The sequence below is a fragment of the Dipodomys merriami genome, unplaced genomic scaffold (assembly GCF_024711535.1).
Source record: "Dipodomys merriami isolate MVZ:Mamm:240054 unplaced genomic scaffold, mDipMer1.0.p SCAF_23, whole genome shotgun sequence".
Lineage (NCBI taxonomy): Eukaryota > Metazoa > Chordata > Mammalia > Rodentia > Heteromyidae > Dipodomys > Dipodomys merriami.
In genome coordinates this window covers 6,507,673-6,525,563 of record NW_027203715.1, presented here as the reverse complement: position 1 = coordinate 6,525,563, position 17,891 = coordinate 6,507,673, and the positions used below count along the sequence as shown (strand labels likewise).

Sequence of the window (17,891 nt, the reverse complement as noted above, 5' to 3'; positions counted from 1 at the left end):
CTATCTATCTATCTATCTATCTATCTATCCATCCATCCATCCATCCATCCATCCATCCATCCATCCATCCATCTATCTATCTATCTATCTATCTATCTATCTATCTATCTATCTATCTATCTATCTATCCATCTATCTATCTATCTACCCACCCACCTACCTACCTACCTATTTATCTCTTTGGCAGTTCTTGGTTGAACTCAAGGCCTGGGCACTGTCTCTAGCACTCTACTACTTGAGCCACGGCACCAATTCTGGCTTTTTCTGTGTATGTGCTACTGAGGAATTGAACCCAGGGCTTCTTGCATGCTAGGCAATCACTCTCTCTCTAATTCACATTCCCAGCACCCTCATATTTTCTTAATGGTAGTTTTTACATAAGTAGGCTGCCATTTTTAGTCCCAAGTTAATTTTTCTGAATACTGGTTACTTCTAAGAAACCTGATTTTGTCTTCCCCTGCTCGATTTGTGATTGTTCCTGTGTTGGCCACATAATAAAATGTAAATAAACCCTGCTGAGAGCCTAAGTGTGTATCATATAAGGACACAGGCCTGGAACCCTGGAAGAGAAAAGTGATGGGCCTGAAATGAAGATTATGTTGCAGTATGTGAAACAGGCATCTCTGAAAATTAAATCAGTAAATAAAAGCAGAAGCATTGCATATGGTCTGTTTGTAATCAGGGAGGTAATACACACATAAGTAGGTAAGGCACTGATACATAACTTGGCCTTCTCTCTTTGAATTTTTTTTGTGGTCATCCCAGGGCTTAAACTCAGGACCCTATGCAATTCTGAGTTGTGTTACTCAAGGCTGAGGCTCTACCACCACCACAGCTCCACTTCCAGCCATCTGGTCGATAAAAATTGGACATAATTGCCTCCCAGGCTGTACTGCCTGCTCTGGCCAGTATCTCCTGCTTGGCTTTTTCTCTCAAAGCTGGAGCTCTACTCTCTGGGCCACTGCTTCACTTCTGGTTTTCTGGTGGTTTATTGGAGAAAAGAGGCTCACAGACCTCCTGCTCAGGCTGACTTTCGACGGCTATCTCCTGAGGAGGATTCAAGCAACTTTCCTCAGGATTCGCCGAGGAACCGCTCCACACAAACCTTTAGTCTAAATCTCGAGAGGTATTAGAGAAAAACAGAAACTAGAATATGCTTCTAGTGTGTTCTAGATACTTAAGGTTGGAAACACTCATAATTATTAATTCATTTTACAGGCAAAAGTAGCACTGCAGACTGCATGAGGATCATTCCAGCTTTCTATCCACTCATCCTGAGACAGTAAATTTCCTGCAGCTCAATGCTAAGTGACCGAACTGGCATGTCCTGTGGACATTTGCTCCCAAATCCTGGAACACTCATTTCTCACTTTTGGCTGCAAACCTGTGACAAGAGGAGAAGATGAGGAGAGAAAATCGTTCTCAGAGAAATCAGCTATAAAGAACATTGGGTAGTTTACTTATAAATTCAAACCAATGGAATGACCCTGTTAAGAAGTCAGCTTGTCCAGAGTAAAAAATGAAGAAGGAAAGAGAGGGAAGTGACAGTGGCTGCTGACTGTAATCTCAGCTCTGAGCAGGCTGAGATGTAGAGAACCTTAGTTTGAATCCAGCCAGTATTGGAAAGTCCATGACACTGTTATTTCTAAGTCATTTAAGGATACAGGTTGACCCGTTGCAACAATGAGAAGTACGAGTTGTCATGTCGAAAATGAACTTTACAAGTTTGGGGCATGGGTGGGGGGGAGAATTGGGAGGAGGGAGGCTGGGAAGGGATGTGAAGGGTAAACAAAGGAGGAGGCTGCAATGCTTGATAAGAAATGTACTCATTATCTTGCCCATGTAATTGTAACCCCTCTGTACAGTATGGTCACAAAAAATAAAAATTAAAATAAAAGAAAAAAGAGATCACAGAAAAGCCCAGATGTGGGGCTGGACTGAAGGTTAATGCAATACCATTGAGCAAAAGCAGCTCAGGGACAATGCTTAGGCTCATAATCCAACCCCAGGACCTGCTCAGCAAAAAGGGCCTATACCTCCATGTCTTTGCATATGTATGGATGTATTACTTTAGGTGTAGCTCCAGAGTAGTTATAATGAACAGCACCAAACTAGGAAATTTGTTTTTAATACAATGATTTCATAGCATAGAGAGTGCTTTCAAAACAGTGCATGTTCAGGGATTCCCCTCACTGTTCCCAGTGTTGCCTGAGGGTTTCTCCCCACCCCATGCTGTGGGAAGAATTCTCACTCATTGTCTGAACAGGCAAACAAAAGGCCTCACTCCTGTACAGCTATGTAACAAACAACTCCATCTAGGCCAATTAGTGAGGATGAGTGTGGGTAGGCTCTGAAGGCCAGGAGAAAAAGGCCTCTTTGTAACCCAAGCTATCTCTCTCACCAGTTCTCTGTTTTGATAGGATGCCTTCATTTGTGTAACCTCCCTTGGCAGGCCAAGTTCCCTGCACTTATCCTGCCTTTGTGAAACTATATTCCGGTGTTCAGATACAGTGCCCAATATAACTCAGGAGTCCTTTTGCCAGAAAAGTAGGACATTGAACCTAATGAAATGTTTATTTGCAGTCGATGATGGGCCTATGATGCCTCTCCTAGGTTTCTGGAACCTTGGGAAATCCAAGCACAGATCGTATATCACAAAGCTTCCTGTCATCTAGGGCTGGTGAAGCTCAACATGTTTTGAAACATTTGACTTCTCCTAGTTGGGCCCTGGGTGGCTAGGTTTTGGGGTTGAACACAGGGCCTGGGTGCTGAACATGAGCTCAGTGCAGAAGCCCAGTGCTCTACCATTTGGTGTCACAGCTTCACTTCTGGTGTGTGTGTGTGTGTGTGTGTGTGTGTGTGTGTGTGTGTGTGTGTGTGTGTGTGTGTGTGTGTGTGTGTGTGTGTATGTGTGTGTGTGTGTGTGTGTGTGTGTGTGTATGTGTTTGTGTGTGTGTGTGTGTGTGTGTGTGTGTGTGTGTCCCTGTGTTTGCATGCATACACCAGTCCTGGAGCTAGAACTCAGCACTGTACCTTGTTTTTCTTGAACAAGAATAGCTCTCTCCCACTTGAACCACAGAGCTACTTCAGGCTTTTTCTAGTGAAGTGGTCCTGAGAAATCAAGCCCAGGGTTTCATACATGCAAAGCACTCTACCCCTAAGGCACATTCCCAGCCCTCTACTTCAGGTTTGTTAGTTTCTGCTTTTTTGTTGTTGTTGGTTGTAGATGATGTATGGGCCTGCGTGCTGTCCCTGAGCTCTTCAGCTCAAGTCCGGTGCTCTACCACTTGAGCCACAGAGCCGTTTCAGGTTTTCTGGTGGTCCATTGGAGCTAAGTGTCTCAAGGACTTTCCTGCCCAGGCTAGCTTTGAACCATGATCCTCAGATCTCATCCTCCTCAGTAGCTAAGATGACAGGCATGACCAAAACTACCAATCTTCCACTTCAGGTTTCTTAGTGGTCAATTGGACATAATAGTCTCAGAGGACCTTTTGTGTCTGGGATAGTTTGGAACCCAGATCCTCAGATCTCAGCTTCCTGAGAAGGGAGCTATCGACCCCTAGGTCATGGCACTCTGTAGCAAGGGGATCCGTGGTTCCACATGGTGGAGTGGTAGCTATGCGCCCAAGAGGTAAGGGTCAGAGCCTAGGCACTGAGTTCAAGGTTCATGACTGAGCCAAAACAGAACAAAACCATTGTCTGCTGTAGACAACTCACTAGTCTTCAGTTATACATAATTTTGTCCCTGCCATGGAGACATATCTGATCTCAAAATTCTTGTCTACATAATCATCTCAGTGTGTAGCTCTTACAAGGACCCAATGAAAGAATGCATTTTGAGAAGGACACAGCACATGGCACTCTTCGCATGACTCAGCACACAGCATCCTGTGAAAGACTCAGAACACAGCACCCAATGCAGGACTCAGCACACTGCACCCTGTGAAAGACTCTGCACATAGCTCCCTGTGCAAGACTCATCACAGAACACCCTTTGAAGGACTCAGCACATAGCTCTATTCCACAAGCTGTCATTAGAATTAGGGAAATTTTAGAAATATACTGTGACATCATGAACATTGTGACATCACATTGCTAGATGTAATGACTGTTGTGTCACATTTTCACATCACAAATCTGTTCTGACTTCATCACATTTGTGCCAACAAATGCCTTTGGAATCCTCACAATCCCATTCTAAACTTATATACTCATTGTGAGTTAATGACAATTGAGGTCTGGAATGCCATTGTCACATCAGCAATCTACTGCAACATCACAAAGGTATTTTGAACTCATCACTATTATGACATCACCAACTAATTGTCACATAATACTCTTATGACATTATAATTTGACATCATATTGCAATTGTGATATTACTGTACCATCATGCTTTCACAAATCTATTATGCCCTCATCACATCTTAGAAAATTCATGGCCTTTGGGATATCAAGCTATTTCTATGAACGTGTATCATTGTGAACTTGTAGCAATTGAAATTTGAAATAAGATGTGATATTACAAATAACCTATTTTTATATCATTAACATTTTGAAAACTGAAACCTGTTAGGAATGTTAGCACTTTTGACAAAAAAAACATGGCCTCTGTGTTATCACAGTTCATTTGTGTATGTCATTATGATTTCATTCTCATATCCTCACTATAAACTAATGGCAATTAAGATCTGACATGCCATTTTGACATTACAAACACTTTGTGACATCATCATCAATGTGACATCAGACTGTCGTTATGACACGATCAGCTCATGGTGACATCACCAAGCTACAGTGACACCATAGCATTATGACATCACATTGCCATTTTGCTGTAATAGACACACTGTGAATGTATATTCTGTGATTTGATAATATTTAAAATGTGGCATATCAGTTGATATCAGAAACACATTGTGACCTCATAACCATTGTAGCATTATAAACCCTGTGTGATGTCATAACCAGTGTGATGTCACATTGTTATTATGACATCTTTAGCTTATTGTGACATCACAAAATGACAATGACATTATGGCATTTGCCATTATGTCATTGTGACATCATAGTTACATTATGAATGCCTAATCTGTGATTTCATTGTATTTGAAATTTGGCATATGGTTTGATATCAGAAACTCATTGTGATGTCATAACCATTGTCACATTAAAATCCCTTTGTGACATCAATTTGGCAATGTGCCATCACAATGGCTATGTGATGCTACTAAGGCACCGTCATATCACAATGGTCATGAACTCACAATGGGTTTCTGATATCAACCAACATGCCACATTAGAAATAGAATCAAATAACATAATAGGCAAACACAACGTGTATATGACATCAGAATGACAATGCGATGTTACAATGCTATAATGTCATTATAGTTTCACATGTCAAAATGGACTGATGGTGTCATAATGGCAACATGATGTCACAATTATGATAATGTCAGAAAAGATTTGTTATGTTTCAATGGTATGTATGATGTCAGTTGTCATTAGTTCCCCATGAGGATATGGATACAAAAAAAGTGCTGTGATGTCACAGAGGTCACGTGTGTTTTCAAATGTGGTAAGAAGTCATAATAGGTTTGTGATGGCACAATGTGATTCATAATGTCACAATGGAAATTAGATGTCACAATGGAAATAAGATGACTTATTGTGTTTTTGATGTCACAGTGGTGATGAGGTCACAATGGTTTTGTGATATCAGTGTATTTGTAATATCAGAATGATATATCCAATTTCAATTACTCATAATTCAATGTGAGAATACCAGGTGATAGAAGAAGCTTCATAGTATGAGGTCATAGCATTTGAAAACCCAATAGGACAGTGATTTCACAATGACAATGTGATGTCTCAACATCATGTTATAATAATGTTTTGAGGTCACAATTGGTGATGCCATAATGATGAGGGGTCACAATAGATTTGAAATGTCCCAAGGGGTTGGTGATGTCACAATGGCATGTAGGATCTCAATTGTCATTAATGCACCATGAGTATATGAGTTTGGGAAGGGATTCTGATGTGACCAAAGTATATGTAGTCACAAAGGTGAAGAACTAACAGGTCTGAGATGTCCAAAGTGACACAATGGTTATGATGTCCAGTGGTGTGATATCATGATGTTACACTGGATTTTAGATATCTCATGTCATATCTGAAATATGAGGTCGAACACAGATTTTCAACTCACAAAGGGCCTAAGATATCACAATGGCATGTCACAAAAATTATGAGGACAGGAGAGGTATTTGATGTCACAGTGGGTTAATGATATAACAAAGGCAATACGCTGTGACAAAGAGATTTGATGTCACAAAGGTTATGAGTTCACAATGGTTTCCTGATATCAACTCACATGGCACATTTGAAATTGAATGAAATCAAAGAATAAGCATTCAGAATGGGTCTATGACATCAAAATGACAATATGATGTCAAGGCAGCAATGTTAGATAGGATATGTACTCATTACCTTGCTCATGTAACTGCAATCCCTCTGTACACTATACTTACAATAAATAATACACAGAAGAAAAAAAAAGAAAAAATGGTATGGTGCATTGGGGTTTAGTGATGTCACAATGAGATGATAATGTCATGATGACAATGTGATTTCACAGTCATAATTATTGCTCAAAGTATTTGTGATGATACAATGCTATGTGTGATCACAATTTTCATTAGTTTACTATGAGGATATGGGTACACAAAGGGTCTGTGATGCCACAGAGGTCATGTGTTTTTTTAAAGGTGCTAAGAGTTCACAATAGCTTTGTGATGTCACAATGTGATTGTGAAGGCACAGCAGCAATGTGATGTCACAATGGGTTTGTGTTGTCACAGTGGGGATGAGGCCAAATGAGTTTGTGATGTCACTATGAGTTTGTAATATCACAATGACATGTGTAATTTCAATTTCTACTAGTTCACAATGAGGATAAAATTTCGAAGAAAGAAATTTAAGCTCAAAAGACCTTGAGTTTTTTTTTTTTATCATAACTCCTGTTATATGTGAAAGATTAAAAATTAGAATTACATTTTACAATTGCTAACTGCTGATTTGTTTTTGTAAACTTGCTCGCCCTAGCACTAAACCCCCTCCCTTCTGGAAATAAGGAATTGAGTAAAAAGACTCGGAGCCCAGATGCCAGGCCCTGCGACAAGGTTTGTGGTCATAGATAAAGAACAAACAGGTATGTTTTTCCAGTTCCTGTTTGAAAATTCCCTAAGTGGCTAGATGGGACCCAAGATAGGGACCCAAAATAAGGACCCAAGATAGGGACCCAAGATAAGGACCACCTGGCAAGTCCAGCAAACTAGGCCAAATGTTAATCAATCACAAGCCTGTAACTCTGTAAACTCCCTAACCCTTATCTCCCAGAGTGACTACCTCCTTTTGATCACCTGCACCAATTGTTTTATTACAAAGAGTGTTATAAACTTCCCCGTGTAGTAAAAAATGATTCCTGGAGTGTATAGTGACCTCTAAACGGGCCAATCCCCAGACGCCTTGTGTTATGTGTCAATCTTAGGGTTTCTGCCTTTAAAAATGCCTGTAACCACTGCTCGGGGCTCTCTGACTGACCGGGGCAGAGAGTCCATTTGCGCAAACACCGAATAAATTCCTCTTGCTTATTGCATCTGCTGGTTTGGAGTCTTGGTTTCTGGGGCGCACTCTCGTAGACGAAAGTACCCTGCGGGGGCTGGGGTCTTTCATATGCTGCCATTAGGATATTTTAGGCCTTCAGTAAGCTTATAATGTTTTCAAACTCATAATAATTCAGGTATGACATATGATATTCGAAATTGACTCTGACATCATAAACATTGTGACATCACATTGATAGATATCAGGACCACCATGGTATCACATTGTGAACTCACAAATCTGTTAGGACTTCATCACATTTGTGCCAATACATGACTTTGGAGACAATACAGTCCCTTTGTGAACTCATAACTTCATTGTGAATTTATGACATTCAAGATCTGGCATGGCATGATGACATTTCCAACCAATTGTGACAACACAAACCTATTATAGTAGAAACACATTGTGTTCTAATAGCCATTGTGGTAGTACAATCCCTTTGTGATCCCACATTTCCATTGTGATATCACTAACCCACTGTGAAATTCCAATCCTCTCATACCGAATCCAGGAAAGAAATGTGATACCTGAATTGTGTGACATCTAGATCATGGTGACATCACACTGATAGATGCTATGAGTATTTTGTCACATTCTGACAACACACACCTGTTAGGACTGCATCACTTTTGAGACAACGCATGCCTTTGGAGACATCACAGACCCTTTGTGAGCTCATATATTCATTGAGAGTTAATGACAATTGAGATCACATGTGTCATTTTGATATCACCAACCTATTGTGACCTCACACACCTCTTGTAAATTCATCACCAGTGTGGCCTCACCAATTGTGTATCAAAATATTATTAAGTCATCATATTGCAACATCCATTACCATTGTGATACCACTGTTCCATTGTTTTTTCAAAAATCTAATATGTCTTCATAGCATTTTAGAAAATTCATGGCCTTTTATATTTCAGTCTTCTTCTGTTAACTCATATACTCATTGTGAAATAGTAGCAACTGAAATTGGACATGTGATTATGAGATGTGACTTCACAAAACTATTTGATTTTATCACCAATGTGACATCACAAACCCATTGTGAGCTTTCATTGACATTTGACATCACTATCACATTGTGACATCCCAAACCTATTAGGACCTCTTAGCACCTTTGAAAAAAACACATGGCCTTTGTGACATCACAATCGCTTTGTGTAACTATACCCTCATTATGAACTGACAATTGATATCAGACATGCCATTGTAATATAACGAACCCTTTGTGACATCACCAATGTGATATAACATTCTCATTATGACAGCATCAACTACTTTTGACATCACAAATCTACAGTGACAAGATAGCATTATGAGAACACATTTTCATTGTGATGTTATAGACAGATTGTGAATGTCTGTTTTTAATCTTTTGTGTGTGTGTGTGTGGGACGTGGAGCTTGAAATCTGAGCTTGGGTGCTCTCCCTGCTCTTCAGCTCTAGGCAAGCACTCTATCGCTTGAGCCACAGCTCCACTTCTGGTTTTCTAGTGTTTTTTATTGGATAGAAGAGTCTCATGGACTTCCCTGCCTGAGCTTGCTTTGAACTGTTATCCTCAGATCACAGCCTCCTGAGTAGCTAGGATTACAGGTGTGAGCCACCGGCGCCCAACTTTTTCATTGTATTTCAAATTTGACATGTGTGTTGATATCAGAAACATAATGTGACCTAATAACCATTGTAGCATCATAAATCGGCAGTGACATCAAATTGTTATTATGACACCATCAGCTCATTGTGACATCATCAAATGATAATGGCATCATAGCATTATAAATCAGAGTGACATTGTTACATCATAGACCTAACAGTGTGAAGGCCTATTCTAGGAATTCATTCTATTTCTGAAACCCATTTTGACCATATAACTATTCTGATATCACAATCCTTTGTGACATCACATTGCCATTGTGATATCATTAACCTGCTGTGCCATCACAAACCAGTCCTGTCCTTATAAGTTTTGTGACATGTTGCCATTGTCATATATTAGGCCCTTTGTGAGCTTATAATCTGTTTTCAATCTATTTCTGGTATGACATGTGATATCAGAAATCCCCTGTGACATCACACTGCCAGAGGTCATGACCATTGTGTCACATTGTGATATCACAAAACTGTTAGAATGGCATCACATTTGTGACAACACATGCTTTTGGGGAATTTACAGTCCCTTTTTGAACTCATATATTCATTGCCAATTAATGACAATTGAGATCTGCCATGCCACTCTGACATCATGAACCCATTGTGACATCACAAACTTATTGTAACTTCATCCCAAGAATGGCATCAACAACTAATTGTGGTCATAAAGCATTATTTTGACATGACATTTTGGTATTGCCATTGTGATATCACTGTCCCATTGTGTTGACATTGTGGTATTGCCATTGTGATATCACTGTCCCATTGTGTTTTTACAAACCTATTATGGCCACATCACATCTTAGAAAATTCATGGCCTTTGAGACTTCAAGCTCTTTCTGTGAACTTGTGTACTTATGACCTCTGAGGCAAGGAGAAAAACCATCGAGTCACATTTAATATAATAAACCAATTTACACTAGAAAGGGGACTGTGATTACCTTATCCTGGACTGGATAACCAGGTCCAAGAGCAGCCTTGACCACCAAACCTCAGACCTCCAATGGGCATCCTTTCTTAATTGGTCTGCAAACCAACATCCAAAAAATTATCATCTCCAAAGCTCCAAACTTCAATGGGCAAGGCTTTTTACTTTTCCATTCCTCCCTCCTTCGCCACAGACCTGTCCTTCCTTCCTGGTCTTTCCCTTTTTCCCTTCCACCACTTCCTTCTTCTCTTCAGGCCACTCCACTCTCCACAGGCCTGCCCTACTCTGCCCCAGTGACCAATTGCCAAACTTCTGCTTTCCTTCAACTTCCTCTCTTCTCAGGTTTTTGCCTTCCTGCTGTCCTACCACTTTCTTCCATCCGAGTAGCTACCATTTTTATCTCCCCTTCTAGTGCTCTGAAAATGCAACCTGTATATAGATTGTAACCCTCCTCACTCCAACGGGACTCCTGCCTAACAGTTTTCAACCATCACTTCCCAAACTGCCCAATGCTCAATCACTTCTTGACAGCTCACCATGTGAGGTTTGACATCTCCACCCTTGGCAGCATTCTCCACACTCTCCAGTGGGCCAGGCCAAGAATTTAAAATGATTATCAGCTCCCACAGATAATTCTGGCCCCACTGGTTATTACAGTATCCTGATAGTGAATTAGAAGAAATTGAAATTGTATATGTCACTGATATATTACAAACTTGATGAGACATATCCCATTGTGACCTCATCACTGCAGTGACATTACAAACTTATTGTGATATCACATTACCATTTTGCCAAAATGATCACATTGTGATATCCCAAACTTATTATGATCTTAAAAGCTTTGAAAAAAGCATGGCCTTTGTGACATCACTGGCCTTTGTGTACCCATATCATTTTGAGCTGAAAATTGAGATCAGACATGCCAATTTAACATCTCAAAACCTTTGTGACATCATCACCAGTGTAACATCACATTGTCATTATGACAACATCAGCCCATCGTGACAACATAAAACAACAATGAAATCATGGTATTATGACATCACAATGTCACTGTGATGTCACAGATACATTGGAATGCCTATTCTGTGATTTCATTCTATATCAAATATGGCAGGTGAGTTGATATCAGACATACATTGTGACCACATAACCATTATGACATCACAATACCTTGATGACAACATATTGGCATTATGATATCACTAACCGACTGTGACATCACAAAACTGTCATATCCTCATAAATTTTTTGAGTTCATAAATTGTTTCCTTTGTTTTTTGTTTAGATTTGTTTTGTTTTTTGGTACGGTCGTGGGGCCTGAACTCTGGGCCTAGGCGCTGTCCCTCAGCTCTTCAGCTCAAGGCTAGCACTCTACCACTTGAGCCACAGCACCACTTCCGGCTTTTTTTTCTGCTTATGTGGTGCTGAGGAATCGAACCCAGGGCTCCATGCATGCAAGGCAAGCTCTCTACCACTGAGCCAACTTCCCAGCCTTCATAAATTGTTTAACTCATAATACATCAGGTATGACATTTGATATCAGAAACCACTGTGACATCATGACCATTGTGACATCACACTGCCAGATGTCATGACCACTGAGTCACATTGTGACATCATAAACCTGTTACGACTCATTAGACTTGTGCCAATATATTCCTTTGGAGAAATCATTAACCCTTGTGAACTTATATATTCATTGTCAATTAGAGATCTGGCATGAGACTGTGACATCACCATCCCATTGTGAAATCACAAACCTATGTGACGTCCTCACCTGTATGGCATCACCAACTACTTGTGACTTCAAAAAAATACTATCTCATGTAATGGTAACATCACATTTTCAATGGGATTTTCACCATTGCCTTTTCAGCAATCTATTATTTCCTTGTATTTTACAAAATTCATGGCCTTTCTGACTTCTAGCTCCTTATGTGAACTCGTATATTCATTGTGATCTAGTAGAATGAAATTGGACATGTAATGGTGATATTACAAATTCATTGTGACATCACTATCCATGTGTGACCTTATCACCACAGTGATATCACAAACCCATTGTGACATCACATTACCACAGTGATATCATGATCACCTCGTGACATCCCAAACCTTTTGTGACCTCTTAGCACCTTTGAAAAAGCACATGGTGTTTGTGACATCACACGCCCTTTGGGTAACCATGTCTTCATTGTGAACAAAGGACAACTGACATCAGGCATGCCATTGTACCATTACAAATGCTTTGTGACATCATCTCGAGTGAGATCACATTGTTATGATACCAACAGCCCATTGTGACATCTCAAAATGACAATGACATCATAGCATTATGACATCACATTTTCATTGTGAGGTCATAGAGAAAATGTGATTGCCTATTCTGTGATTTCATTCTATCTCAAATGTGGCATATAGGTTGATTTCAGAAACCTATTGTGACCACATCACCATTGTGACGTTACAATCCCTTTGTGAACTCATATTGACATTGTGATATTATTAATGCATTGTAACATCACAAACCTGTCTTCTCTTTATAAATTTTTAAAAAGCAACTACCTTGACCTGGGCTGGATGCCCAGAGCTAAATTCAGTCTCAACAATGAACCCTCAGACCTCCAAAGAGCAGTTCAGCCATTTCTTAACTGGTCTGCAAACAACCAACCCCCAAAATAATGATCTCCACAGCTCCACACTTCTAAGGACAAGGCTTTTTCCTTTCTCTTCATTCTCCTTCTCTACAGATCTGTCCTACCTTTCAGGTCTTTTCATTTTTTCCTTACACTATTCCATTCTTCTCTTCAGCTACTCTGCTCTTGACAGGCCTGCCCTGCCTTGTCCAGGTGGCCAGTTGCCGTCCTTCACCACCTGCTCTCCCTCAATTTCCTCTCCTTCCAGGTCTTTACCCTCCTACAGTCTAATCACTTCATTCTTTCCAGGACTTTTCCCTTTTTCTCTCCCCTTTGTTGCTCTGAACATGCAGCCTATATATATAGGCTGTGCCCTTCCCCCACTGGAATATATTTCCTGCATAAGCATTTTCAATCAGAACTTCCCAAATGTCCATGCCCAATCACTTCTTGGCAGCTCACCATGTGCGGCTTGACATCCTATCTCCTTCAGCAGCATGTCCTTCCCCCTGCAGTGGTATGCACTTCCCTCTCTGGTGGTCCAGACCAGGAGGCTATGATGACTATCTGTTCCTTGTGGATTATAGGGGCATTGCTGGTTATTACAGTGTCCTCATGGTGAACTAGGAGCAATTGAAATTGGACAAATAATTGTGATATTACAAACTCATGACATAACTAACCCATTATGACCTCATTACCACTGTGACATCACAAACCCATTGTGAAATCACATTGCTGTTTTGACACTAGGATCACATCGTGACATCCCAAATCTATTATGACCTCTTATAACAATTGAAAAAATACATAGCTTTGTGACATCACAGTCCCTTTGTGTACCCAAATCCCCACTGTGAAATATTAACAATTGAGAATCATACATGACATTTTAACATCAAAAACAGTTTGTGAAATTATCACAATTGTGACATCACATTGAAGTTGTGACATCATCTGCTCATTGTGAAATCACAAAACTAAAATGATATGATAGAATTAGAACTTCACATTGTCATTGTGACATCATAGACACAGTATGAATGCCTTTTCTGATTTCATTCTATTTCAAATGTGGCCTGTAGGTTGATATCATAAACAAATCATGAACTCATAACCATTGTGACATCACAATCCCATTGTACATTACGTTGCCATTGTGATATCACTAACCCACCGTGACATCACAAACCTATCCTGTCATCATAACTTTTGTGACATGTACCTTAGGCCTTTTTTGTCCTCATAATCTGTTGTTGAACTCGTTAGATTTCACATATGATATTTGATATCACAAATTCCCAGTGACATCATGACCATGGTGACATCACACTGCCAGATGTCATAACCATTTTGCCAAATTTTGACATCACAAAACTTTTAGGATTTCAATATATTTGTGACAACACATACTTTTGGAGAAGCCGCAGTACCTTTGTGAACTCATATACTCATTTTAAGTTAAAGACAATTGAGAACCATCATGTCATTGTGACATGCCCAACATATTGTGACATCACCAATCTTGTGACTTCATCACCAATGTGGCATCATCAACTAATTGTGACACCAAAAGAATATTTTCACATGATGTAGTGAGTTGATATTGTCATGGTGATATCACTGTCCCATTGTCTATTCACAAACCTAATATGACCTCATAACTTTTTAAAAAATTCATGTCCATTAAGAATTCAAACTCCTTCTGTGAACTTTATGCACATTGTGAAATACTAGCAATTGAAATTGGACATGTGTTTGAGATATTACAAAATCATCATGACATCAAAAACCCACGATGACCTCATCACAACTGTGTATCATAAAGGATCATGACCCATAAGTAACTTTGAAAACACACATGGCATTTGTGACATCACAGACCATATGTGTACCCCTGTCCTCATTGTGAACACATGACAATTGAATTCATATATGCCATTGTAACATCACAAATCCTTTGTGACCCCATCACCACATATTCATTATGACATCATTATTTCCTTGCAACATCACCAATTTACAATGACCTCATAGCATTATGACATTATATTGTCATTGTGATGTTATAGACACATTGTAAATGCCTATTCTCTTATTTCATTCTATTTCAAATGTGGCATGTGGGTTGATATCAGAAAATCATTGTGATCTCATAAATATATAGCATCATAATCACTTTGTGACATCACAGTGCCATGGTGATATCACAAATACACCATGGCATCACAAACCTGCCCTGAACTCATAAGTCTTGAGATGTGCTGCAATTGTGATGTCTTAGGCCCTTTATAAGCTTGTAATCTGCTTTAAACCTTATAATATTTCAGTTATGATATGTGACATCAGAAATCCACTGTGACATCATGATCAGTATGACATCATACTGACAGACATCATGAACATTGTGTCACTCTGTGACATCACAAGCCTCTTAGGACTTCATCACATTTGTGACAACACCTGCCTTTGGAGATACCACAGTCTGTTTGTGAATTCTTATTCTCTGTGATTTCATGACAAATGGGATCCTTTATACCATTTGGATATCACCAATAAAGTATGACATCATAGACCTACGATTACCCCTTATCTGTATGGCATCAGCAACTAACTGTGACATCAAAACTTTTTTTGAAGTCACAATATGACACGATGATCATGACATCTGTGTGTGATATCACAATGGTCATGATTCACAGTGGATTTCTGGTATCTCATGTCATAAATGAAATATGAGGTTGAAAACAAATTATGAGAGCAAAAAGGATTAAGATATCACAGTGTCAGCATGTCACAAAAGTTATGAGGACAGGAGAGTTTTGTGATGTCACTTTGTGATAGTGATAGCACAACGGCACTGTGATATCACAAAGTGTTTATGATGTCAAAATGGTTATGTAGGCACAAAAGTGCGTTTCTCATATCAACTGTCATACCACATTTGAAATACAATGAAATCACAGAATAGACATTCACAATGTGTCTATGATGTTACAAAGAGAATTGTTGTGGTAGTGTAATATGTCATTCAGTTTGGTGATGTCACAATGAGCTGATGTTTCCATAATGAAAAAGTGATGTCACACTGTTGAGGATGTCACAAACACTTTTTGATGTTATAGTGGCATGTCTGATCTCAATTGTCATTACTTAACAACAAGGATATGGATACACAAAGGGACTGTGATGTTGAAAAGGGCATGTGATTTCAAAGGAGCTAAGAAGTCATAATAGATTTGAGATGTCACAATGGAATCATGATGTAACAATGACAATGTTGTCACAATGGCTTTGTGATGTCGTGGTGGTGATGATGTCAAAATGGGTTTGTGATGTCACAATGAGTTTGTAATATCACAATCGAATTTCCAATTTCAATTGCTACCAGTTCACAAGGAAGATACTGTAATAATCAGCAGGGTCCCAATAATATATAGGGTCCGATAATCAGCGTGGCCCCATCTCCTGGCAAGCTGGAGAGGACAAAGTATGCCACCAAAGAAGGTGGTGCATTCTGTGGGAGAGGCTGGTGTATTAATCTCCACGTGTTGAGCTGTTAAGAAGTGATTGGGCTGTGGGCAGTTTGGGATGTCACAGTTGAAAACTGTTAGGCAGTTGGAGTAGAGAAGGGCTACAGACTTTATATAGGCTGCTTGTTCAGAAGGGGAGAGAAAAAGGGAAAAGTCCTGGAAGGAAAAAAGTGGTATGATAGCAGAAGGGGAAAGACCTGGGAGGAGAGGATGTTGAGGGAGAGCAGGAGGTGAAGGATGTCAACTGATGACCCAGGTAAAGCAGTTCAGGCCTGTGGAGATTGGAGAGGCCTTAAGAGAAGAAGGAACTGGTAGAAGAGAAAAAGGGAAAGACCTCGAAGGAAGTATAGGACTGTGAAGGAGAGACAAAGTGAAGGGGAAAAAAGGCTTGCCCTTTGATGTTTGGAGCTTTTGATATCATAATTTTGGGGTTTGATGGTTTGGAGAACATTTATTATATTAACTGTGTCTCGATGAATTCTCTTGAACTATAGAGGTCCTAATTTTTGGAGACTCCATTGACATAATTCATTTGGATTGCATCAGGCCTTGGCCCCAGAGAAAAATCCCCATAGGAGAGAGTGTCAGCACTCAGGGTTGAGAGTCCACCTCGAGTGTTTGTCTCCAGAGGACCAGCATGGACAAAAGTCATTTAGGTACCTCTAAGGATACGTCTGGGCAAGCTTGCCAACCTGTTTTGAAGACCCCCTCTAGAGGTCAAGTGTCGCTTCCTTGGGAAGCCATTGGGGAACTCTTTGAGAGGCCGTGTAGGGCTTCCATGGGAAGCCATCTGGAACCTCCTTGAGAGGTCGTGTAGGGCTTCCTTGGGAAGCCATCTGGAACCTCATCAAAAGTACATCTGCGACTTCCTTAAGAAGACATCTGAGACTTACTCTGGAGGTCATCTGGAGCCTTCTCCAGGGGCCATCTTGGACTTTCTCCAGAGGTCATCTGGGGCTTCTTTGGGAGGCCACCTGAGACCTCTTCAAAAGTAGTCATTGGGGCTTTCTTAAGAGGCAATCTAGGACCACCTCCTGAGGTCATCTGGAGCTTCTTTGGGTGGTCATCTCAGGTTACCTTGATGAGAAATATATGACCATCTTCGGACATCATCTGGGACTTCTTGAGAAGCCATATAAGACCTCTGGATGTAATCGGTGGCTTTCTCAATAGGGTTATCTGGAACCTCCTCTGGAGTTCATATGTGGCCTCTGTGAGTGGCCATCTGGAAGCTACTCAAGAAGTAATCTCAGCCACATTGAAAGGACATCTAACACTTCTTTGGGAAGCCATTTGAAACCGCCATGAGAGGTCTTTTAGGGCCTCATAGGAAGGACATATGTGACATCCTCCAAAGATCATCTGTGGCCTCCTCAAGAGACAATCTGGGACATTCTCTCTGTCATCTGGGACCTCCTATAGAGGTCAACATTGAGAGGTGTGGGGAATGTGGGTTGT

The 17,891-nt window shown here is 40.2% G+C and overlaps 1 pseudogene; it reads right to left on the bottom strand.

Moving 5' to 3' along the window:
* LOC138835143 (tubulin beta-2 chain-like) overlaps window positions 1–17,543 on the bottom strand; it is a 93,534-nt pseudogene extending 75,991 nt beyond the window's left edge.
* Window positions 17,544–17,891: the final 348 nt, after the last annotated feature.